Source organism: Colius striatus, chromosome 4 (assembly GCF_028858725.1).
Source record: "Colius striatus isolate bColStr4 chromosome 4, bColStr4.1.hap1, whole genome shotgun sequence".
Classification (NCBI taxonomy): Eukaryota; Metazoa; Chordata; class Aves; order Coliiformes; family Coliidae; genus Colius; species Colius striatus.
Genome location: NC_084762.1, coordinates 78,369,994 through 78,397,293, shown reverse-complemented (window position 1 = coordinate 78,397,293; position 27,300 = coordinate 78,369,994).

Sequence of the window (27,300 nt, the reverse complement as noted above, 5' to 3'; positions counted from 1 at the left end):
TCTAGTGTTGACAGGATATCAGCAGTGCTGACTCTTACAAGAGCAAGCCAGCATATGACTCAATATGTGAGCTGTGACATATATTAGCTAAAATTAAAGAAAACATTAGTCAAAGCGAGGTGATAGATTCTCAGCTGACAACAGGACCAGCAGCAAGAATGTAAATTCACATCTCCAATCAATGAGATCAGTCATGATGCATGTGGCTTGTGCTATTGCATTTAATGTCCAACACCAGTACAATTTGCACCAAAGAAAATAAGAAATAATCCCAGCTATACGTGACTGCATGTCTGCATGGGGGGATATCTTCCTTATTAACATTTCTTTATAGATGATCATCAGAATTGGGGAGCTCACTACAGAATTCTCTACTGTTGTACACAGCTCTAACACAAACTTTTCCACAACTATTCAAAATAAATTATGGTATTCCATCTCACCATCTTTTCTGGAAGGCTTTACCTTATTAGAGTTATAGCATAGAGAAAGAAATAACTTGTACAAGCGCTGGTCAGAAATATAATGAACACAGGTATCATGCAACATTTATATCAGCAATATGTAGTTTTAATTCAAAATTTAATGTGAAAGATTTTTCTTATGCAACTGTAACCACAGATAATCTCAGCTGAAGTTTAACTAGTTGGTACAATGAGACTTCTCCAGTGTTATCAAAGTGAACTGCAGTATGACTGACTCTGGCAGGCACCTTATCCAGTCTAGACCCACTCTGAGCATGGTCAAACTGAGCCAGATGCTCAGTACTGTGTCCAGTTAAGGTTTCGAGGACGGAGACTCCACAATCTTTCTTAGCAGCCTACTCCAGTGTTTGACCACCCTCACAGCACAAAAACCTTTTCTAATATTTAAATGGAATTTTCTGTATCTCAATTTTTTACCATTGCCTCTTGTCCTGTCACCGCGTCACTGAGAAAAGTTCTCTCTTTGCTCTCTCCACTAGGTATTTGTGCACATGGATAAGGTTCCCTTGAGCCTTTCTATGTCTGGGCTAAACAGTGCCTTCTCTCTCAGTCACAGTATAACAGATAATTCAATGACTGTAGCTGTCAGTATCATTTTCAGAAGAAAGTGTGGATATAATGTGTTCTTGTTCTGCAGGAATCACAACTGAATGTTTTGATATACAAAAGCTCTATATGTCTTGTGTATTGCTTTTTACTCCACTAATAACCTTAATTAAGTAATGCATTGGGAGAACCCCATTTTACCTTTCCCTATTTGACATGCAAAGCTATTTCTCTAGTGTTTATATAAAATATTGCAGGAATTCTTCTAAACTTTGCATTATCTATCATGTATATGAAGATATTATCCTGTACAAAAAAAATCAGACTTTTTTTTCATTATATGCATTGTACAGAAAACAGTGAACATTTTTGTCTTTCACATTTCCTTTTAAACTTGAAATCCAGAACTTCTATGTTCCACTCCATTGCAATAATAATGTAAAGGATAATGAACTTATTGACATTAGAAGTAGTTTTCACTTAGCAGGAAAGCAAAATTCTTCAAAACAGGTTACAGCTAAGATCTTCAGTCACCAGTAAGCATATATCTTAAATAGACTAGAATAACTATCTCCAATAGAAATATATTCATAAACTGGTTCCAGAGGTATTGCCCACTTGTGTCAGATACCATTTAAACTGGAGATGAATAAACACTTTCACTGTAGGAAAACTTTGAAAAGCTAAGGCAAGTAAAAAACTCTGAGCATGAACAACAAAGCACTGAAAAACAAAGTAGCACAAAACCCAGTATCACAACATATGGACCATTTATGGCATCAAGTTAGAAAGTGATAAAAATCTTCTCAAAGGATATGGCATATTCACTAAAAAGACTATAGGCTTTTCCAGAAAATGATTAGAAATGTGGATTTAAGAAGAGAGATAAACCAAAGTTGCAGAACACGTGTGTTATTAGTGTCTATACGTATGTGCCTGAAATAGGGAGGAAGATATCGGTTTCAGGCCCATCAATTGGAATCAAATCACAGAATTTTATATTTCAGTTAATGTTTTTGTTAATTATCAGGACGTTAGCACTGACTGTTTTGTACATATCTACAAAGAAAAGTAGTATGTTCCATTAATTATGTTTTCTTTCTAAGTTGTCTCTTAGTTCTGCCTCTTTTACTAAGGCTTTATATAGAAAATCTGATAAAGGGCAATGGATTTTAGCAAAATAATGAGAAAAAAATAGTATATAATGTATTTTATTACAAAATTATGTACAAATAAAATTTTGGTATAAATTCATGTTTACTTAAATTATGTTATAACCCCTCCATTCTCTAAATCTAAATTGCTTTCTATAACAATAGATGTATCATTTAAATAATGTCAAAGTATACAGCACTAGAGAGATATCTCTATGGTTGGTTTTTCTGATGGGTTATTTTTGATTCTCAGTATTATGCTATTCCCATTTAAATTTGTTTTATATCTGTTCTCCAAGATTTGCCCTGAAAAATGTACTTTCTTGTATTTTTTCCAAAATTATTATAAAATCTTTATTTCTGCTCATAAGAAAAAGGTAATACTGTTACTTTCAGCATTTTAGATACAACTCTCTATTGGATATATGACGAAATATCTATATGCCATAAATTGATCTCTAATATCAAGTATTGTTTAAAAATTTAGTATTGAAAAGTAAATTAGTGTTGCTTCTGTATTTCATTAACATATATAACTATGCCATTACTGCCTTAATATTTATTGTATATTATATAATATATTACTCATTCTTAAAGAAAAAATATTCATATATTTCCATAGATAAGTTACTATTAAAAACATTTATCCTTTCTTTCAATTATGATTTTGTTTCCAAGAAGAATAAATAAAAGACAAGCACCATAACTTTTACACTTTCAAAATGTCTAGATTGTTTGTCTCAGACATCAACAGATCTAGTTAAAGTTAAAAATTTGAATTAAATCATTTAATCTGTAGTTATTTACACACTCATCTGCATGTATGTGCAGATACATGTAATAAATATATCAGTCAATTCTAAAGAAATCTGAGAACAAGAAGAAATTATGGTACATGATTTTTTTTGTTCTTTTGCCATAAACGGGATTTCAAAGAGAAAACAGTTGTGCCAAATGCTAAAGCTGCTCAGTGTTAATGGTTAATGGAAGTTTATAATATAAAACACACTTCACGATTTCAGATCAGTTTTCTTCCCTGATGTAATATTAATACTTTCATAAGGATTCCTGATAAGATGCTGAACAACATTTCTAACTTAAATCTACTTCTTTCTCCCACAGTATAATAATGATGTAATTTAGCCCACTTGAGTCAAAGTAAATCAAGCTATTAGTATAGCATACCGTTAAATGTAAGTCTAAAGAATTCTTTGAACTACTTTAGAGATTTTCCACTCTGTAGTGGTTCCATTATTGAAGAAAACAAAATGTTCTGTTCTTCTAGCCCACTTGGAAAAGCATGTAGTGGAAAGCAAAATTAAGGGTCACCTCAAACCTGAGAGATATGCTTTTAAAGGGACGGGTTGAGAGCCACTAATATGAAGGATACAGCATTGCAATGATGGTTTGGTTTTGTACAGTTCTTTTAGCAGGAGTCTTCAATCTCATTCTTTGAACATTGTGCAAACAAATAACAAATTGTGGAGCAGTAAACTGATAAAGAAGAATAGATGCTTAACCAAACATTTGTAAATTGAGTCTGATTGTGGGGCTTCTATAGTAAGAAAAGAAGACAAATAATCATAATATTATATTTTTCTAATATACACCAATATATGTTGTCCTAAGAAAGTTAATAGAGATTATTTGATTTGTAGAATAAGAGTCAGTATGCTTAAGAGCATCATTATGCTAGATGTTATAGAGTCCGAGTTGAGGTATATCTACAGCACTTTACAAGGCTGTACTGATTCAGACTTAATGAGATTTGCAAATGAGTTCTTCTCAGTGTTAATATTGCAAACTACGTTACAGTAACATTTTTCCCTAGTGACTTAGGGTCAAGTAAACAATTCTTATAATTAAGGATGACATGGCAGGAATAGTTTCTCTTTATTTTCTTTTTTCTCAATTAAAATAAATAATGAGAGAAATTAAGTACATGTAGAAAACTGTCTTCTAGTCAGTGAAGGATAGTCCCTAAAGGGAAAGGTTATAGATACAAGAAACACATTAATAAGACCTTCACATTTTAAGGCCATGACAGTACTGGGAGTCCTTCACTGTATGAAGCATTTGTATGGCATTGACAGTACAGGTTTGCTTGTAACAAGCATTAGCACCACATTGTTCTGATTTTGTGTGTGGTTTTACATAGAAACCATGACACTGGACTAATTGTGCTTTTTAGTGTTTTGACTTTGTTTTGACAGGATCTAGTAGTAACAGTAAAACTTTCCTTGCAGAAACTAATCTGTGCATATTTTTTCCCTGCAAAACCCATGTGATTCCAAGGACCCACTCTCAGCATAACAATATATTGAAGTTGTTTTAGAAAAAAATACAAATCTAAGGTTTTAAATAATTTTTTAAAAAGGAACCCTGCAAAGAGTAGCTTACTATCCTGAATCCCGCCCTGATGTAAAAATATCTCCTTCAGCACAGCCATCTTAGAGTCATTCAGGCTGGCTTTAAGGACTTTGCGCCTTAGGTAATACACAAAATGTACAATGAGGTGAGCTCTGTCCCCATTGAGAGGAGTGAGCTCCCAGGTGAGGTGTCTACGGAGGCCTTCAGATGCAGGCACTTCTCCCAGATGGATAGCATTTCTACAATATAAATAGCATTTGTGGGAAGAGATATTTAGTTTTAAAGCTAAATCAAAGGTAGTTTGAGTGTCTGACAAAAATATCCTTATGAAGGTCTCGACTCCACAGATTCAGGTCAGGTAAGGGGTTTCTGACATCTTTTATTACTCCTATTTATCCCCATTTATTATATGGCAAAGCTTTGTACTTAAATACAAGACCACAGTTTTCACTCCAGAGAAGAGAGATCTAGAAAGTAAATGCTTTTGTTTCAGTATTTATATCTCTATCAAATTTAATCCAATGCTTGCAGGGGCCTTTGTACTGTGAAGCACAGTTCTTCAGCTGTGCTCTCCTGCAAAAAGACTCTGCTTCATACTCAATATCTACATGTTAGGATCCATATTAGCCCGTGACACTAGAATGTTTGTATCTGCATAAATCTTCTCAAATACATTCCTGCTTCTGATTTTATCATGCAAAAACCTGGTATTCTAACTTGAAGATAAAACGCCTTAGTCACTTTTCCAAAATAATGGTATATATTATCTCAATTACTTTAACTCCTCATTGCCAAAAATTTCACTTGCTTTTGCGTTTTTGTCACTTTTTTTTGTATAAATGATGACAGATCTCACATCTCCTTAATTATTTCAGTATATTCTATCCATGTGGCTCTCATTTAATTGTGTTAGTTTAGCAAATGAATAGTACACATGGTGCCATTCTGCCGCATCTAAACAGCAGTTATTCTGTTCAGTATGCAACCAAATACTGCTGACGCAGTTATTTCTACTTAGATCACTCCAGAACTATCTAGGTTTCCAGATATTACAACAGACTGTAGTTAATAGTCAATAATAAACTCTCGAATGTCTTTCAATAACAAGTTTTCAGCAGCACTATTGATTTTTGCCAATATGCTTGAGATTTTAACCCCAATGTCACAAAAAACAAGTGGTTAATTTCCTTTCTCTTCTGGAGGAAACATAAGCTACTAGTACTAGCAGAAGTTAGTTTTTCATTCATACTGTGCCAAATAAAAAATTGGATTTCTAACACTCCAATTTCTTAATGATTTCTCAGAAATGTTTAAATGCACTTAAATCTATGTGTATCATCTAACTCTAGTCATTCATCCTAGTATTCAAGCTACTTTGACAGTAGATTTTTTTATCTGAAGTGTTTAAAGAAACACAGTAAGGACTTTTTGTTAAGACAGCCCACGCATTTGCTGTTGACATGTTATACTTGAGTTTGTACCTCAGCTACATGTGCTATGTGCTAGATCTGCAATGATCTGGTGAAAAAGACATCTTTTCTAATTTCTGACCTAGAAGAAAATATTAAAATACTAGAAGTTCATGGCCATCTGGACATTTCATTATCACATTATAGTAACTACACAGAAAAAGTAAAAGCCAGCTAGATTTTTAATTGCTGTAAATCAGAACCGTTCCACTGATTTCATTAAAGTGACACCCCACTGTGGGCCAAAACAAACTACTCATTATCTAAAGAATTTTTCTATCTCAAGTGCATTTTCTTTGGGGATTGATCCCATCGAGTCAGAACAAACTCACCACTCCAAATAAATTGGAGGTTCTTTTTTCCAGGAACAACATGTGACAGGATAAAGATTCACATGCTGTACAAAACATACAGAGTTTTCATTCCTGATTTTTTAATTCCTGAAAAGATAATGCTTGTGTCCCATACTATATTGCACCTTTTTTTCAGGAGCTGTGAAAGTAAAACAGACAGTCCTTCTGTACAGTTAGAAAACTATATCTTGAAACCTGGCTTAATTTCACCTAAATTAATCATTGTATGGAGGTTCTCTTTGGTGATTAAGATCCTAACTTAGGCAGTTCAGGTCAGTTCTGAAAGGTACATGGGACCGATTCATTTTTAAGAGACAGAAATCTAAAATAGCCTCTTTTCTGGAAAAAGGGTTTAGTCAAAACCTCAGAAACTCAGCAATAAAAGGCAATTCAATTGCCTCTATGGCTAGAGATAATATAAAAAAACAAATGATGAAAAGTGGTGAATATTAGATGAATAAAAAATTGTAATCAGGAGTCAGAACAAGTGGAAGACACAGTTGTTCACATGTACCTACTTCGTCTGTGGAACTCCATGCCATGAGATGTACAAGATGCTAAAAGTATAAATGGTTCACAAAGATACTAGATGTAATCATGAGAATGTTCATGGAGTGTTATGAAATGTGGATGAAATGTTGCAATCTTTGGCTCACAATTTCCCTAAATCACAGATTGCCAACAGCTGGGAGGATACGTCATAGGGATTATCACTTTATACTCACTTGATTTTTGTTGCTTTTCCTGAAACATCAGCTACTGGCAATGTCAGAGAGAGCATCTTTGTCTAGAAGAACCTTGAGTCTGATCTGCCATAACAATGCTTATAAGAGCACAAATAGGACTTGATGTTCAAAGGTTATACTTTATTGCACCTGGGACATCCCATAAAACACAGTAAAACATCATTCACTATTGCAAGATACCTAAAGAGTAAAGCAACAGGAGTTCAGACTAAGAGTCTTATTCTGTGAGTTATTTTCCTTTTATCGATTCTAGTTAAATCATTAATACTCCTTCTAAAGTAGAAATACTTGCAATATTATATTGCATAAAGTTTGTCTTCATGTTGTATTTGTATTGTCACTATTGATTTATGTGGTTTTAATATATCATTTTTAAATTTATTAGAATATTCATTAAGTCTTGAATTGTGTCCTTTGAGTGTTTTTAAATCCAATTTAAATAATTTAGTAGTTTCATCTATCATTAAATAACATTTACTTTAGGAATTGTCTTTTGTATTTTAGGTGGAAAAAAATACAACTCAATACTTTAGAGAACTTAAAGGTAACTTTTTTTTTAAAATCATAAATTCCAAAATTAATTACTTTGTCCGAGAATAAAATCCTGTGCCCCAAAAAGGCACTTGCTTTTATTTCTGTAGGTTCAGGCTTTCAGCATATTCCCATTCAAGAAAATGAAACACTTTATTGCTCCATAATGCAGCACGTACTTTCCCAGTGAAATGGACTCATGATGTTAAAAATCTCCCTTAAGTACCTCTCCACAGGGTACCAAATGTGCTCACACACACACCCCTAGTGGACAGTATACTCAGTACTTCTGGATATAAATAAAACTAACAAAAAAACAAATGCAAAAGAAAATAAGAAAAATAAAAGTGAGATGGACAGTCAAGATGTTAATGTCTAGGATTCCTGTAAATGGTGTCAATTCACACATAAGAATAGAACAAAATCAGCTATAGGTTACTTTAAGGAAAGATACATCACTGAATTTGACAGTCAGATTTCCACACTACATCTTAAGCTATGCTACCCCTAGGAAAAAGGAACAGAAAAACTGGTTTACCTCTATTTAGTAGTCTACACATTACTGCTAGAATTGTTACTTTTTAAGCACGTGCAATGGAAAATTTTCTTTTATTTCAACAGATCTCAGGATCCTTTTCCCATTTGGCCTAAATTATAATGTTTAGTCAATACTGTTATCTTTTATTAATCTTTTTGTTGTTGTTGTTTGTTCTTAATTCTGCTTGGTCTAATCCCAAGCCCCAAAGCATGAGTACTGTTAATTAATCTCTACATAGTATTTTGGGAAAAGTAACAGCTGTGCTTTTGCTCATCTGCCCTACAGAGAACCAAAAGATGCCTCACCCTCAACATATTCATTACACTAGCAGAAACCATGAACATCTCTCCAAGCTGCAGGAACATCAAACTTCATATTGTATAAACATTTCTTTCACACTTTAAGTGTCTTGGAAGTAGGAGAGCAGGGGTGATTAAATACCACATTGTTTTATAACCTCTGAAATAGGCAATATCATGGATGAGAAAATAGCTTGAATGAGAAAAGTGATACAGCCAAGGACGTTACTATGCCTGAATGTGTCAGCTGTAGGAGTTGTTTAGTTGCTATCAATTAGCTGTTCTCTTATTACTCTACATAGATGTTGGTAACAATTTACCGGTCCATTATCTGAGCATCATTTCTGCTTTGCTTTTCTTATCCTTGGAGTTACCATGGCTGTTAGTTTTCCATTAAAGGTTGCCACAAAACCACTAATGTGCCCATCTGTAGAAAAAAAAAAAAAAACAGGCTGAAGCACAGGTACCAACAAGAAAGGCTGTATCCAAATACCATCTTCACTGGCAAAGTTAGTAATTTTCTCTAGTTCAATATGCATGTGAGACTTCGGCCCTCAAAAGCAACGGAATGGAGAAAATGTAGAGACCCCACACCTACTTAAACACAATGTCACCAACTCCATCACCTTCTAGTTGTCTACATTTAAGTTTACTTAGGCCTTTAATTTTAAAACATTTCCCTTTCATTTGTTTCCCATCCTGATCCTGTTATTTTGGGAAGCAGTATCATATTAAAACATCTGGGATTCATGAAATGTGTTGTTTTTACACAGATTTGATTTGATCAATCCCACATGCTCGACAATTGAAGTTACATATAAAGTGTTCATAAGTTTTGGCCAAAATCAGATTCAGCTTCCCATACCTTAAAAGTGAAGTTCTTTAAATAGATACAAGTTTGATTTAAGTCATTTATTAAAACAAAGCAAAACAAAACAAAAAAATAAAACCAAAAGGAAAGAAAGGAAAAAGTGAAAATAAACCTCATTTTATTTCAAGTACAACCGAGTTACACAAGTTAGATTAGTTTACGTCATTTTAGACTGGATGTTCAAAGTTTATCAGTCATTAAACTGATTAAATTAAACATGAGCCAGTAATGTGCCCTCGTGGCCAAGAAGGTGAATGGCATCCTGGGATGCATCAGGAAGAGTGTGGCCAGCAGGTCAAGGGAGGTTCTTCTTCTCCTCTACTCTGCCCTGGTGAGGCTTCATCTGGAGTCCTGCGTCCAGTTCTGGGCAAAGTGCTGGAGAGAGTCCAGCGCAGGGCCACCAAGATGATCAGGGAATGGAACATCTTTCATACGAGGAAAGGTTGTGGGAACTGGGGCTGTTTAGTCTGGAGAAGAGGAGATCTTATTAATATTTATATCTAAATGGTGGGTGTCAGGAGGTTGGGACATCCCTGTTTTCTATTGTAGCTAGCAACAGGACAAAGGGTAATGGGATGAAGCTGGAGCACAAAAAGTTCCACTTAAATATAAGAAAAAACTATTTCACTGTGAGGGTGAGGGAGCAGTGGCACAGGCTGCCCAGAGGGGTTGTGATGTCTCCTTCCTTGGAGGTCTTCAAGACCTGCCTGGACATGTTCCTGTGCAACCTGATCTAGGTGACCCTGCTTCTGCAGGGGGATTGGACTAGATGATCTCTAAAGGTGTCTTCCAATCCCTACAATTCTATGATTCTATGATTAAATGTGTCCAAGACTTCTTATCAAAAGCTTCCTCATTCAGTTACTTCAATTTTGAGCCTCCAGGGTAGCTGACTCAAACTAAACTCCTTTAAGGAGATTCAGACCAATGCCGTCCAGCTTTTCCTTAGAAGTAAGGATGGGAAAGGAAGAAATATTAGCTTGTCCATGAGAAAAATACTCTAGAGAACTGTTGTTAGAAAGTCATCAAATGCAGTAAAATAAGACGTTGAAGTTAGGTGGAGGAAAAAGGAAATACAAGGGACCCTCATGTCTGAGAAGGGCTTTTTTGCTCTTGCTGTGAAGTTTTAGTCTGATTTTAAAATACTCAGTTACTGTTGCTTAAGGCATATTTTTAAGCTTCTCTTTTTCATATGCATGTTTGGCATTGCACAAGTGATGTCAATGCAACATGTCCACTGATGATGATGAACACAGGATTGTAGAAGAAATGTTCCAATTTCCTGAGGTTTCAGTAGTTATTTGATTGAGTTTTGTTTACTCTTGGAATAAAAATACCATTTATATAAATGCAGAGCGATTACATGACCTTCACATGGCTTAGTTACAATAACTTGGGCTAGACAATTGAATTAAGTGCCAACTGTTGGTTGGAGGTCCTAGAGCTTCATCATCAATTCTGAGACTGCCATTTATTTATAGGCACAGTCACATAATGTGTAACTGGTATAATTTCTACTTCTCTGCTCTAAAAGCAGAATCTGTTCATTAAAGAAATTCTAATCTGAAAAAATACTGAAAGAAAAATATAATTAGCTAACTTAGCCAAAGGAGGTTTTTTTCCTTCCCAAAATTGTTTTAAAAGGCATTATCTAGTGAGTTTCCAAGGCCAGAATTAATCCATTAATCCAAAGGTAATTATAATTTTCTAATATCAGTGTCTCATTAAGCCTGTCACTGATTCAATAGCCTTCATCACAATTTTCGTGACTGGGAAAACAATCAGGATGAAAAAAAGGGATTCTTTCTGTGGGAATTCAGGTGAATAATTTGTTTTGGTTTATTTGGTTTGGTTTGGTGACAACACTATTGCCTCCTCTTTAGACTTGGTTCATACCCTGCCTGGCCACAGTTGAATATGTCATTCATATTGGTGATTAACATTTTGGGGGCAAATAATGTTCCTATGATGGGAAAAGGTGGACTATATTTTCAGACTTTCAGATTCCCAGTACATCAAAGACACCTAAAAACACTTCTTGTGCGGAAAAGCTATGAACTTCTTTTTCAAGGTGCTCACTCCCAAAATTGAGCATGGAAGCTACAGGGAAATCGGTTATTGAAGTCAGACAAGGCAGATTTCCACATGACAGTAGGTTTTAATCAAAAGCAAGATATTTTCTGGGCAAACAAAAATACAATGTTAAAGCCAGTTTGTAATTATTGATTCCAGAATAATTTAGGTTTGTAAAAAATATAAAATATATAGACTTTTGCTTATAACAACATTGAAAACCAGGGAGAAATGATCTCAGCTAAAGAGATGAATCAGATATGGAAATGATAAAAAAAAAGAGAAAATTTAAAGATTAATAGCAAAGGCTCTGGGGATGTGAAACACATAAGTAATAAAAAGCACAATAAGGGGAAACCTTGAAGATGGTCATCTCTATAGCACATTTTACAACATAAAATCTTACCATTTGAATACTGACAAATACGGTGTAGAATGCAGAGAGGAGAAAGAGATGAAATATAGTAGGAAGAAAGAAGAAATAGATATTGTTTCGAGTTCCCAAGTCCAGACCTCGTTTCTTTTAGTCTGATTGCATTGATTAACTAGACTTGAATAAGAAAACAAAGCCCTAAGCAAATAATCTATTTAGTTCATGAAGAGTTGCACCTGGGTCATCTATGTGCTCTATTAAGCTCAATAAACCTTAGCTGCAAAATTCTCCTCTTTAGTGTAAGAAGGCTAAGAAGGAAACATCTGAAAAAAATGAATATGTGACGTCATCTACATTGAGAAAATGAAACTTTTTTGCTCTCTAATGAGCCATTTAAATATGAAAAACTTTATCATAGGGATTTGTGCAAGTAAGGAACTTAACAAAATTTTAATTTTTTTTCATATACAATATAACTCTTTGGTGGCTAATTGACATGGCTAGAGATTTATATGCAACAAGACTAGAGGACGTTATATACAGCATGCAACTCCTTCCCTACTGATGACCTCTGGAACCTTTCTCTTAAGCAGCTAATACTTTACTTTCTTGGAGAGAGGATAATGGGTAACTGGTCTGCTTAAGTCTGACAATTCCTAGGTTACCTATATACTCTAATGCAAACATCTTTTGAACTCTGCTTCCTAAAATGTATCAGACCATAAAGATTCAGCAATCAGATAAAGCTGGCAGCCACATTTCTTCAGGCTTCATACATCAAAGACAGGGAACAACATTTTGAGTTATTTTAATGTCTGCTGAATAGAATATTTTGAATCTCAAGTTGAAAATAAATGTTTTGTGTCACAAGTCTGGATATAATCTGTCCTAAGCCTTTTTGGCTGTCACTAAGACCCTTTTTCACAGAAGGATGGATATAAAATAAATAAGACATTCCAGCATGAAAAACAATTATCAAGAGTCTGTTTCTGCTTCCATTTGCACTTATAGGAATTCATGTTTTATCTCAGCGAGTTCTTTTTAATCCAAGCACAGTCACTGACAGGCAGAAGGAGCTGCATCTCCTTCCTATCACAAACTAAGTTCCCAAGGCCCAGCTTGCTTTTTTCATCTACCTATGAGCATAAAGTCCAAAGACAACAATCATGGAACACATTTTACTTAAATTTAGCTGTCTCTGAGCAAAAATTTTCTTGCAGTTTGCCAGTACCATTTTTTTTAGAATGTGGAGAAACGTAATATGTCATAGTTTAGGCTCACTTTTTTTTCAGATGGAACAAATCAATCTGTGACGATATCTAAGATGGAAGAATCACAAAATGAGCATTTAAATGTCAAAATTAGTATGCTGCCAAGGTCATTCTCATCATACTCTGCCAGTTTCTCAATCAGGAGTTTCCAATGTCAACAGTAAAAAATCGTGTCACTGCAGAATGCAGAAAAGGGGGAAAACAGAGGAATGAAAATGAGCAACATATGCTGCAACTGATCAAACTTTGGAGTTGGATTTAACTTCAGTGTGAGCCTTATTTGGAGCAGCAGGTTGACTGAGATGGCTTCCAGAGGATTCCTCTCGTTTGAGTCATTCTGTACTTCTACAATATCACTGTTCAGGTTTACAAATTGTGAGGATTAAAGGGCTGGACTATAACTTAAATTTTCCATTTAAACACAAACTGTGTCAGACTACACTATCAAGTATATAGAAATTAATTTCAACAGTAATTTCAACCGCAATAGAAACATTGCAGTCATAAATTTTTTATTAAAGCTACCAGTGAAACACATCAAGGATGGTTTTCTGGGGCTATATGATCACCAGAACTCTACATGCTGTAAAAAAGAAATAATTAAAATAAAACTGAAACACATGGAAATAAACTAAAGGAACACATGTCAATAAAAAGACAAAAATTTCAAAGAAATGTTAAAAATTACATTTAAATTCACATACTTGCACTCACATGAAAATGTTTTACTGTAAACAATGGATATTGCTTTCTCTTTCCAAAATATAAAAACCCATTCTGCAAAGAAGAAGGGATCAATCATGCAAGACTTTAATTGTAGTTGATCTCAAGTGGAAAGATCCTGATAAAATACACCTCAAAACATGCACACAAGACTTCTGAGAAAGTAGTTCACTGACAAACGCTCACTGTGTTAGCTACATTAAGTAGTACTCATAAAAGAAGTTAATTTTCTGAAGCTTGAAAGTCTGATAGTATGATGCAATGCAATAACTGCTAGTAGAAGCAGAAAAGATCCCATCTCTTGTGAGTTACAGCGACTGACACAGAAAAGAGAAACATATTTCCTCTTCCTTCACCTGTCTGCAATTATTAAGCAAGTGGTAGAATTGATGTAATACTGCATTTAGTCATCTAGAAGTTTCATGCCCAGTCACAGCGATAGGATAGGGACTTTTTGCCCAATCGAAGGAGAAAACTGGTATGTTTAGATACATAGATTACGTACTGGTGACTATTTCCTGTCTCAGTTGCCTTAGTTAAGTGTCTAAAGCTGGCTGGGATGAATCTGGGGAAAGGAAGCTGTATTTGAACACAAGAAAATGCACATACTTGTAAGAACACAAACTCATAATTACCATGCTTGCTGCAGATCAAATTGGAATTATTCTCCCAAGTTTTCAGTTCAATCATACTATTTGAATTCTGGAATCTTACATCCCACTCCTTCCTTTTCTTATAGTTACAGGATACATATGTTATTGCAGATATACCACTGTGCAGACACTTAAAAAATCTAGGTCCTGGTATACCTCTATTTAAGCCTAAAAGACTTATGCATGTCTTCACTATCTTTAGCCACTCAAACACTCAAAGATTAATCATCTGTGTGTATAAAGCCAGGATATTGTAGTCATCCTAAGAAAACAGTAATTTTGTGAAATTATTCAAAATTTCAGTTAAAAAAAATTATGCATTAGAGTATAATGGATGGAATGCATCATTCCCTTGGTTACATGGAAATACTGTCCTGAAACACAAATAAAGTTGCTTTTTCTGTTACATTTCTTTCTAAAATTTACAATAATACATCCTTTCAGAAAGATGACCTTTATTTTTAAAGCTGAGATTATTGTAGGTGAGACAATTACAGCTCATTTTTACCATATGGCTTTAGTATTTTAGTGTTTTAGTGTTCAGTGGTTTTGTGGTTTACTTTAGTCCTCTTTACTTTAGTCTTACTTATTTACTGTTTTAATTAAATGATTTGAAATCACTCAGTCATCAAGTGACTGAAATTGAGGTTAATAGCTTCATATGGAGAAATGAGTTTATCTCTGTTATTATCCTGAAGATTAACAAATTGCTAAGGAAACAAAATTGTTTAATATTTTCTCACACCACCTTTCCTTTTTTCACAGGAATAACGTTGATAATTTTACTGTCTTTCTATATACGTGATTGCTGCACTTCATGGGTCTCTTCTAACTCCATTTGTGTTGGAGATGGAGATAATTGCATTTTTTTCTGTCTGTAATTCTAGCATCTGGTGAGGAAAATTTGGCCCTGTTGCATTGCTTCCTGGATGCTTCAGAAATCTTCTATAAGAAGGGAAGGGGTGGAGTATCTGAGGCATGAATTGGCAACCGGCTACCTAGGGATATTTCAGTGAGGGACTCCTTGGCTCTGGTCTGGATGTGGGCACCCTAGAAGCATCTCTTCAAATACAAAGGGTGAAACTTTCACTTAAGAGGAGCTTCAGTATGGTCAGCAAGGTTGTCTGAAATTGCATCAGATCATGGCAGAAAACCAAAATAGGCTTGTGAATCTCGCATTGAAACTAAGTCGGTAGGAAGGGCTGGGAAGAGAAATAAATCATGATTGCTTTAGGTGAGTCATGATTTCTGGGAAGGGAGGATGAACAAGTCTCCTTTCAATGTGTGCAGCATACACTGTGCTTTGAGGTAACTGGCAGCATTCATGGTGAAAGGAAAAAGTAAATTATGATACAGTCCAATGAATTCATTATCTGCTTTTCATGCCACAGCCATATCTTGTCACTCGCCAGGATGCTGACTTTCGGCAATGCTTGATTTCTCATGCTTCAGGCTCAGGTGAGATCAAATGGCTTTAGTTCTCCCTGGGCCATTCAGGGAGGGAGGAGGTAAAAACACTGGGATCAGGACTCTGAGCCTGGGAGGAGGGAAGGAGTGGGGAGAAGGTGACCTTAAAGGGCTGATTGGACTCTTCATCATTGTACCACTCTGTGTTGTTTTATTTCCTTGGGGAAGAAAACAGAAAATAATTTAATGCAATACCAACTAAAGCATAACCGTGGGGGTTTCAGTCAGTCTCTTCCCGATAGCTTCTACCATTTGTCTCTCCTCAGGGCAGGTGAGCTCCTCATCAGTCCTCCCTGCAAGTCTGTGGGGTATCTCACACACACAGCAGCCCTGCATGGGCTGCTCTGACGTGCATTTATCCCAAAAGCTGCAGCTCCTTTCTGCCTCTCATGTGGGTCTGCTCTGCGGCCTGCAGGCTCTCCAGCATGGCCTGCACCGTGGCCACCTGCTCATACAGTCCCTCGCCCATCCGGGCTTACTCACACGGAGCTGCTGGTGGCTCTCAGTCCTGCCATTGGCCCTCCATGGGTTGCAGGGGTACACCCTGCATTCTCACCACGGCTTGCAGTGAGGTCTGTGGTATGGTGCTCCTCCTTCCTTCCTCCTTCTCTGACTGTGGGGTCCGCGTGTTCTCCTCTATCTTGCATCACTCTTAGACCTCCTGCAAGCACTTCAAATTCCCGTCCCTAAATAGTGATCTCAGAGGTGTCGGATTGGCCCAGCTGGGCTGGAGATGAGTCTGAATCCAGGAGCCGGGGGAGAGTCCAAAAACTCTTTACTGGGTTTTCACTGCAACCCACTCCCCCTATTACCAAGCAAAAACAGCTCCTTGCTAAACCATGACACAGGATCTTGCTCATCCTCAGCCTACTAGTGAAGGTGAGGGGATAAATGTTGGAGACCACCTTGATATGGACTAATCAGTAGCCAAAACACTAAAATGCTATCAAGCACATTTCTAGGTACCAACAGAAAGCACAACACCATGAGATCTGCTATGAAAAATTACAGCTATCTTAGTCAGACCCAATACAATATGATCGCAACTTCTAAAACCCTTTGGGCAACGGATACTTTCATGGTCACACTGTGTATCCTCATTGGTAACACTGAACAATATGTCATGTCTACACCTCTATACATGTGTCCTGTACCATAGAATGATATTCCCGCGCAGCAGGAAGTAGAATCATGGAATCATAGAATGGTAGGGGTTGGAAGGGACCTTTAGAGATCATCTAGTCCAACCCCCCTGCAGAAGCAGGTCCATCTAGATCAGGTCACTCAGGAATGTGTCCAGGTGGGTCTTGAAGACCTCCAAGGAAAGAGATTTCACACCTTCCCTGGGCAGCTGGTGCCAGTGCTCGTTAACCTTCACAGTAAAATAGTTTTTCCTTATGTTTCAATGGAACTTTTTGCATACCAGCTTCATCTCATCGCTCCTTGTCCTGTTGCTAGATAGAATAGAAAAAACAGATCTTCCAACCTCCTGACATCAATCATTTATATACTTATATATATTAATGAGAGCCCCCTCAGTCTCCTCTTCTCTAGACTAAACAGCCCCAGTTCCACAGCCTTTCCTCATAAGGAAGATGCTCCAGTCCCCTGATCATCTTACTGGCTCCACACTGACTCTCTCCAGAAGTTCCCTGTCCCTCTTGAGCTGGGGAGCCCAGACCTGGACACAAGACTTCTGATGAGGCCTCACCAGGGCAGAGTAGAGGGAGAGCAGAACCTCCATCAACCTGCTGGCTACACTCGATGCATCTCAGAATGCCATTGGCCTTCTTGGCCATGAGGGCACATTGCTGGCTCATGGTTAGTTTACTATCAACCAGGACTCCCAGGTCTCTCTCTGCAGAGCTGCTCTCCAGTTATGCCCTTGTAGAAGGCTATAAGGTTGGTCAGACAGGGTTTCCCCTTGGTGAAGCCACATTGACTCCCCCTATAACAGTCTTTTCCTTCATATGTTTAGTGACAACATTCAGGATGAGTTGTTCCATCACCTTTCCAGGGATGTAGGTGAGGCTGACTGGGCTGTAGTTTCCTAGGTCATCCTTCCTGGCCTTTTTGAAGACTGGAGTGACATTGGCCTTTCTCCAGTCCTCAGGCACCTCGCCTGTCTTCCACAAATGTTCAAAAATGCTGGAGAGCAGCTAAGCAATCACACCAGCCAGGTCCCTCAGCACTCTTGGATGCATCCTACCAGGAACCATGGAAAATAATTAATCAATAGTCCTGAAATACAAAGTAATTATGATATGGAATTCAAGTAGAAAAAAAGAATTGTCTTCAATATTTCCTTTCAAAGCAGATTATATTTTTATACTGACTGATAAAGTATCTTGGCTTGACTGTTAGTTTGCATCTTTTTACATTATCTGGATGAAATTAACGACAAAGTTCAACATTCTAATGAATTTTATCTCTAGAAATTCAGTGTAAAAAATGCATTTTAGCATGATTTATCCAGTAAATGAATGTTTTCTATAACTCCCTCTTCTTAAATTATTTGTGATCTAAGGGAGATGATCCAGGTAGAGGAAAAGCACAATCATGAAACAGCAAAGAGTATCTCCTGCTGGATTAACTACACCTGTGACAGAGATCAAGAGGAGCTGACAAGGGAAAGCTAAGCAGCCCCAAATCATAAGCCTAGGACTTCTTTTCGAGAAAGAAGTAGGTTTTAAAGCTGAGCTGAATACAATCACCATATTTAGGAAATGTAAAGAAATTCAACTGTATACTGTATGTCTGAGTGAAGCAACAAAGTAGTTAGAGTGGGTTTTATATAATTTTTTAAGTTATTCATGGAGGGTTTTTTAAAGAAAAATATAATCCAACAATATTTCCCATTTATGATAAAATGTCTCTTGGTGACTATGTCTCCATTCACTATGTAATATTACTATGTAATAGTGAATTACAGATATATTCAGGAACACTGCATTTCAGCAAAGAACCACGGCATCTATAGCCCTATAAACATTTAATTAATTACACCAAGTAAAACAACTCTGTAAGAAAGACTGACAGCATCTCAATCCAGAACAGCCTGTAATCTCATGGCTAAACTATACAACCGGAACAACAAGATTTATTCTGCCCTGGTCAGGCCTCATCTAGAGTCCTGTGTCCAGTTCTGGGCTCCTCAGCTCAAGAGGGACAGGGAAGTGCTGGAGAGAGTCCAGCACAGGGCCACCAAGATGATCAGGGGACTGGAATATCTTTCATATGAGGAATGGCTGCAGGAACTGGGGCTGTTTAGTCTGGAGAAGAGGAGATTGAGGGGTGATCTTATTAACATTTATAAATATCTAAAGAGTGGAGGTTGGGACATCGCTTTTTTTCTACAATAGCTAACAACAGGACAAGGGGTAATGGGATGTAGCTGGAACACAAAAAGTTCCACTTAAATATAAGAAAAAACTATTTCACTGTGAGGGTGAGGGAGCCCTGGCACAGGCTGCCCAGAGGGGTTGTGGAGGCTCCTTCCTTGGAGGTCTTCAAGACCCGCCTGGATATGTTCCTATGCGACCTGATATAGATGACACTGCTTCTGCAAGTGGATTGGACTAGATGATCTCTAAAGGTCTCTTCCAATCCCTACCATTCTATGATTCTATGATTCTATTTGGGATTTTTCATCATCATAGCATAAAGCTGCATCTGTCCTCCTAACTTCCTAAAAAAAATTTCCACTTGTTTTTGAAAACCTCTTCATCATTTTGGGGTTTGCTCCTTCAGATACCTCAGATTATGCACTGCTGTATGCCTAGCAGGAATTGAGTGATCTAGGAAGCAGAGCAGATTGGTTCAATGAGAAACCAATGGAATTTGTAAGCTAAGTATCTAAAACATTGTTAAAAGTTAGTGTTAATTGGTTTGCTTCAAACCACTTGAAATATTTACATTAATTTCAAGAATTATACATGAGAACTTTATTGTTAACCACATTTATTATGTTATTTTGCAGATCCTGGCCAAAGAAAAACAGTTTTAAGAGTCAAGAACCTGTCAAGCAGCAGCTTTATTGACCATGCCTTCAAAAGTAGTGAGAGCATTAAACATAATATTTTACTGGGAAAGGCTGGAAATACCAAATATTTTTGGCCAGATACAGTAAATCATTTTCCTCTTTGGTATGGCAAATAGAGGGACTGCTATCAAAATAGATCATCCCTCAGGCTAGTATATTCTGCTTTTTAAAAAAACATATCCTTCTTCCTCAGGATGCATTTGAGAGTATATGAAAGGCAAACACAGATGAATCAGATTAATAGTATTGGACTATGTCAGCTTGAGATCGTGTAAAGATCAGCGCTTGCCAATAGACGGCCACAGTCAGAGTGAGAACATAAGGCTCACATTACCCTCATCTTCCCCTGAGCAGATACAAATCTCTGACGTGTCAAGTATATGTTCAGTGCTGCTTAATCATGGGAAGAGCAGTTGCACCATCAATCTCATGACTGACATCAGTACTGCACAAGCCAGGAAAAAAGTCTTTATCTGCTTAGAAGAGCACCTCATGCACTTCACTTTAAAACTATATCTGGGTCTGTCCTCCTTGTTAAATATCTCCATGGCTTCTTGAAAGCCTCATTTTCTGTCCACCAGCTGAGGCTGATTTCAGTCAAGTTTTTCTATAAAGGTTATAACAATGTCAATAGATTAAAGGGTTGCAGAGAAACATTTGTTCTCAAGTCTGTCACCTAGTTTTTCTGTATTATTTCTTCTGACATTTAATATTTTAAACAACAAAACAAACATCAAAACGTAAATTAAAGTCATGCCACATGAATATCAATCTTACTTAGTCATCTATACTGTATGACACATGCTTAGATATAATAATAAATACACAGATACCAGAGAGGAAAAAAGACAGGTTGACCTGGATAAATCACCAGTGAAATCTTAAATGGTCCTACTGACAGGTTTTAGCCATTAACTGGCAAAAATACAGGCTTTTGAGCAATCAGATATTTGTAGAAATATGCAAATATGTCAATCACACTTTAAACTGATTTATCTTTTTTTTAATTTTTTTAAGAATTTTGCCTTTTATAACTAAAACCAAATATATATTCTTATTTTTTTATTTCATTACTATTTTTTGAAATTAAAAGAAAATCTGAACATATGTGGCATTTTAGTTTTCGTGCACTAAAATATATTTATTTTTAAAAAAATGTTTTTCAAGATGTTTCAGTAATCATTTCAATGTTCACAATTCTCTTCCAAGACATACAAAACATCAGCTTTACACACAAACATTTCAGTTAGTCATAAAAAGCCATCTCTTATCATTAAAAAAATAAACTAGAAAAGAAAACATGAAAGTTAACAATTCTGCAACTATTTTGGTTTAGTAATGTGTGAAACAGACTTCTTAAATACAGCACACATATTAAAGCTATAGATCAATATTAGTTGCTAGTCTTGATTGTAAGTGAACTGAAAATGCAATTCTAATTTGCTCTTTTCCAAGGAAACAATAATTTATTTATGCATTTCTATTTCAAATTACTCCTTTCAATACTCACCAGTGATTTGATTTCAGAAAATAAAGGATTTATTTATGTAGTATCTGTCTTCAAATCTTAACAAAACCTAAAACCAATCCTGATATTAAAGATCTGGATTTGACAGCTAGGTTTTCTGTCTAGCCTACTATTGAAACAATTCCCACAGTGTCAGTTACAAGGCCAAAATTATTGTCCTTGATGGGGCGTCTTTCAATAAGAAAATGTGCATTCAGTTTTGGCTCTGAATATCAATCCTCCATATATTATAATGCAGCTCTGAAACCAAAGTTACTGAATATATTCTGGTATGACAGGGAAGAAATAAGGATACCAACACCTCAACTACTCTATTTTTCTGGAAGTCTTCCACAAGTTCTCATGTTGATTGGGACCCAGAGCTTCTGGAGACAGGCCTTAAATCCTTTCCACTAGGTCACTCAATACATCTCAGAAGGTGAAAGAAGCACGATTCCCTTATTTCGTGCAGCTAGAAACTCAACAGAAACAGCAGAGAAGAACAGAGAGATCAAGACACAACAGTAATTACTCTGATAACTGACTTGGTTGAGTACAGAGCAGAAACACGCGTGTTATGATTTATGTCACCTACCTATGGTCTAATAGAGGTTTACATTTGCTAGAAAGCACCCAGTCTGGTGAGTCCACGGGCTTAATGTTAGGGAAGAATCTTGGTGTTCAGGGGATAATGTCATCAGCAGAGAAAGCTTGACCACTCCCGTACAGAGTTCAGCACTCTGAACCATCATGAGCAAGAGGCCAGCAGAGAAGCAGTTTGGTGACAGCTTGAAGTCTGAACTTGTCAGCTTTTAAACTTTAAAACTGCAGGCTGGTGATTTACAGTGAGCATAATGATAACATAAAAATGTTTTCAAGGACATTCTTGGTTTGAAGAAAACAAATCTGAGACCTTCAGTCATCGAAGCTCTTCCTTTACCGACCCAAGTGTAACATTAGGGTTGATAACAATCTTTAACAAACAAGACTACAAGTTCAGTTATAAAACAGTCTTCTGTATGATCACATCAGTACAGATGAAAGACCAGAAGCTCAGATTAGATTCTATTCTATTTGTAGATTTTAAGCCTAGAACATCAAACAATTAAAAAGTCATTTTAAAGGCAAATACCTCTACAAAAAAAGATACAGTTACCTCTTAGATATATGTGAAAAAAAAAAGCCATTTAATCTGGTTGCTAAATGATCCCTACTAGTTCTTAACATTGATAGTAAGGTAAATGACATTTTCAATAGCGATGTAAATGATCATCCAAGAGAGGTATGCAATTGTCCCCCAGGAGTATCAGTTTACTTTTTGGATTATATCCAAAGCTCTCAAAAGTCTTTGAAATTCTTTCAATTGATTTCAATAGTCAGGCCTCTTCTACACATTGTTGAACCTAATTTTGCTCCAGTCTCAACAATTTGCCCTGAATGATGTTTCCATATTATTTCCATCTTTTCCTTCTTCTACTATTCTTTTAAAAATGCTCTGTTTTTGCCTTTAATTATTTTGTCACAGTTTGAGAAAACTGATGTAGACATTTTTTAATTAAGAAAGGCTGTTTTTTGGCAGAGTACCATGCCTTCATTCCTGTATAATGCATCACAGGTTCAACCTCCACCCAAATTAGTAGCAGTAATAATGTAACTAAGGAAAACAAAATAATGTTCAGATAAAATATAATCAAAGCTATCTATTAATTAAAACACATCAATTGTAAAAACAAGATTTAACATTCAAATTTAGATTTTCCTGGCACGTGCACATATAATTTTTCAAACATAGAAAAATAGAATTATTTGATTGAAAAAGACCTTTAAGATCATCAAGTCCAACCACTAACCTCACACTGTCAAGCTCACCACTAAACCATGACCCTCAGCATCTCATCTAGATATCTTTTAAATATATCCAGGGATGGGGGTTCCACCACCACCCTGAGCAGCCTGTTGCAGTGTCTAACAATCCCCTCAGTGAAAAAGTTCTTACTAATCTCCAATCTAAACCTCCCCCAGCACAGCTTGAGGCCATTTACTCTTATCCTATAAATTGTTGCTTGAGAGAACAACTCCCACTTTGCTACAGACTCTTTTCAGGTAACCATAGAGACTGATTATGTCTCCTCTCAGCCTCTTCTTCTCCAGATTTTGTATTAACTTTCACTTGTCTCTTTTCTTTTTCTTTACATTGTCATTGATGAGTTTAATTCAATTAGATCCATCTCAAGTGTAAAAAAAGTAAACCAGTTCTCTTAAGGAAGGATGTACTTGGGAGACCAACGAACAGCTATTTATCCATATAGGCAGCAATATTCTATTGATATTAGTAAATTCACGTGCATGAGTATGTAAATGTTATAAAGCAAGTGTTTCCAAGCATGCATAAAAGCCACTTACATTATATGTTTCAGCATGAAATGTCACAATTATTTTTGTCTACATCTCTCTAAGATGCTGAATCTGTTATATCTAACATTTCTTGTTGTCATCTAGTGAACTGTGGTTACCAAATGATTCTTGCAATTTTATAACTTGAAATAAGTACATATTTAAAAATTAACATCGCCAGTTTGGACAGAAGACCATGTAGGCATCTTATCAGACCTGTATTGGCCAGTATAAGTTTTTTACATATTATTCTTCCCTGCAATGGGTAATGAATTGTAGTAATATCTAAATCTGGCATAAGTAAACTAATTATGGTAAACTAATAATTACATTTCACCCAGAACTATTAATAAAGACAGTGTGTGCTAGGGAAAATCGATTTTATAATTATATGAATGTCATAATACTTTTTTTCTTTGTACAGTGGTAAATGAAAAGTAAAAGAGAAGATTTTATTCTATAGTATCAAAAATCACTATTTTTTCTGTTACAGAGACAAGAGCTTTGTCATAGCCAGATGGCCAATATTCTACGCTACAATTCCACTGTGAGTAGTTAATTCTATATAAATGTTGTGCAAATTTAAGGGCAACATGGGAGAGGATTTTTTTCCAAGACAGAAAAATATGTAAGTCATTTTTATTTCAATTAAACAATAAGTAACACAGTTGCGATGACACAATTTATGTTTGAAGTACCTGTAAAATAATCATAGTAATTAAAATGTAATAGCCATAGTATAGGATCCAATTTATAAAAAAAGATATAGTAGTGTATTATTGCACTCTGATATCCAGCTGTCCTGAGTAGTTATGTCCCAGGAACCTTGCTGTGAGTTCTCTAAAATGTTATTAGCACGGGGAATTCTGGACAGATGTCAAACTGGCCTCAGCCTCTGCTGCTAAGTGTTTCCTGTAGCAGAGCACACAAGGGCTGGATCTAAAGTGAGGCATTTAAACCGAAGATTTAAATCATGTAAACCCATGTTCCTCCATTGCTGAGAAACACTTGTATTTCCTATGTGCCAAAGTTAGTTCCAACATAGGTCTCAACAGTCAAATAGCTACCAAGAGCTCTAATGCCCAGGACTCCCAAGAGGATGAGATATTGTGCAGAAAAGTAGGATACTCGTGTTTGAATATGGTTCCTGATAGGTTCTTGAAACTTTCTTGAAAAATAGGAGGTCACAGTGTCCAATATGTTTTATGTGGACATCTGAGTCCTGTTATCTGAAACTGCTCTTTTAGTATAAAACAATTAAGTTAGGTAAGAGCATGAAAATGGCTCTATAAGTTACTGCATTCTCTTGCACATAAACCAGTCTTCTTCCACTGAATTCAGCTGGATACCTTGCTTTCAGGGGCTGATTGGTTAATGAAATTACTGGTAGGATCGGTAAAGAGTTCTCTCCTTGCTCCATCAATTTTGATAGACCCATTTTGATGGAAGTGAAAAATTTGGTGTCAGAACCATCTTCCTTGTCTTCTGGAAAGTTTAAGGCAGTTCTTCAGGGCAATTCAGAGGTGAAAATAAATCTGAATTTAGTCTTATCGTTATTTATGAGGGGTAGAAATTCTTTATAAAGCTGATTTTTTCAGTCCAAGTCTAACATATGGTAGGTTGTCCTTAAATTTAATGACACACATACCCTGTTACTTTATACAGCTTTGAAGTTGTGCTTGACTGGTAACTCTAGTACACTAGAACAACTCTTTCTTTTTGTAGAGTTCTCTGAAAATGACATTCAAACTAGGAAATAATCTTTCCTATCTTCTGCACATTTACTGCCCCTTCAGTATAATGCATATAATAGCATGATCTTGACAAAGGATTGGGGATGTACATTTACTTAAATTGACCCTTGAATCATCAGTTTACATATCCGAATACCACAGTTGTTTTCCATCTTAAGAAATGCTCTCTTTTCTTAAAATGTTGACCCAGGCAATTCTGTAAGCAAGTATAACCTTCCTAACATGATGAATTACGCCACATTCAGAATTTAGCACAGTATATATGTGTGTGCTCTTTGTTAGTAGGTCAAGAGGGGTTCTCCCCCTCCCCTACTCTGCCCTTGTTTTGTCCGGTTCTGGGGCCCTCGGATCGAGAAGGACAGGGAGCTGCTGGAGAGAGTTCAGCATAGGGCCACAAAGATTAATGGGGTGGAGAATCTTCCTTATGATGAAAGGCTGAGGGAGCTGGGGCTCTTTATCTTGGAGAAGAGAAGATTGACAGGTGACCTTGTTAATGTTTACAAGTATGTAAAGGACAGGTATCAGGAGGATGGAGCCAGCCAGTTCTCAATGATGTCCAACGATAAGATAAGGGGCAATGGATACAAACTAGAACATAAGAGGCTCCAAACAAACATAAGGAAAAACTTCTTCGATGTGAGGGTGAGGGAGCACTGGAACAGGCTGCCCAGATGGGTTGTGGAGTCCCCTTCTCTGGAGACATTCAAGACATACCTCGACGAGATCCTGCGTGACCTACTCTAGGTGGTTGAGCTCTGGCAGGGAAGTTGGACTAGGTGAACTTTCAAAGTCCCTTTCTGAAGATTCTGTGATTCTGATGAGAATTGTTTGGTAAAGAATTTTTTTAAAAGTTACATGGAAGACCAAAAATAGAAAAGATGACATGAGCTTTTCAGAGCAAGATAGCAAATGAGTGACAGTATCATAACAAGAATGAAAATATCTTCTGCTTTTCCCAACAAATGATTTTCCAAATTATAATCCAACTGAATAACTGCCAAGTATGTCTCATTTAGTCTGAAATGCCCACATTAGAAGACTAAATAATCTCATCTCTCTTTAAAAACTCCAAGGAATAAATGTGTAAACAATATTGGGCTTTCAAGGTTCCACCTGGTACCAGAAGTAGACAGAATTTTTTCATATTAACCGGTACCTCCCTTTTAGTTCTACATGGGATTGTAGATCACTTTTCTTTAAAAGTTTTGGTCTATCTCAATAGGTTGACATAGAATTATTCTATGCAGATTAAAATAAGAAGATTATCTAAGGCATTTATATAAAGATGAGGCAAAACTGTGACCAAATTGGAAAGTTCGTGGAAACAAGAAATGATAGCCACAAATGCATTTTAAATTAAATCTACTTAAAAATTTATAACTAAGGCCAGAGTTGAAGAAACCTATACAAATACTATGATTTTGTGCACTAGCATACACCCATAGGTGCTCCTATGAGAAACCAGGAAGAGCGTGACAATCTGAGATTTACACTGCTTTAGTTTATATAAATTACATTATTGAAACAAGCTTTTTAATATACTCTCCTTGCCATTCTACTCCGATTTCTGGGTACACTGACTGTTTTTGTAGTGAAACTTAGTCACATAGTACAAATATTAGTAAGCAGAATGTGAAATATAATGAAAATATTATGTAGTTATGCTTGGCTCTAGTAAGCT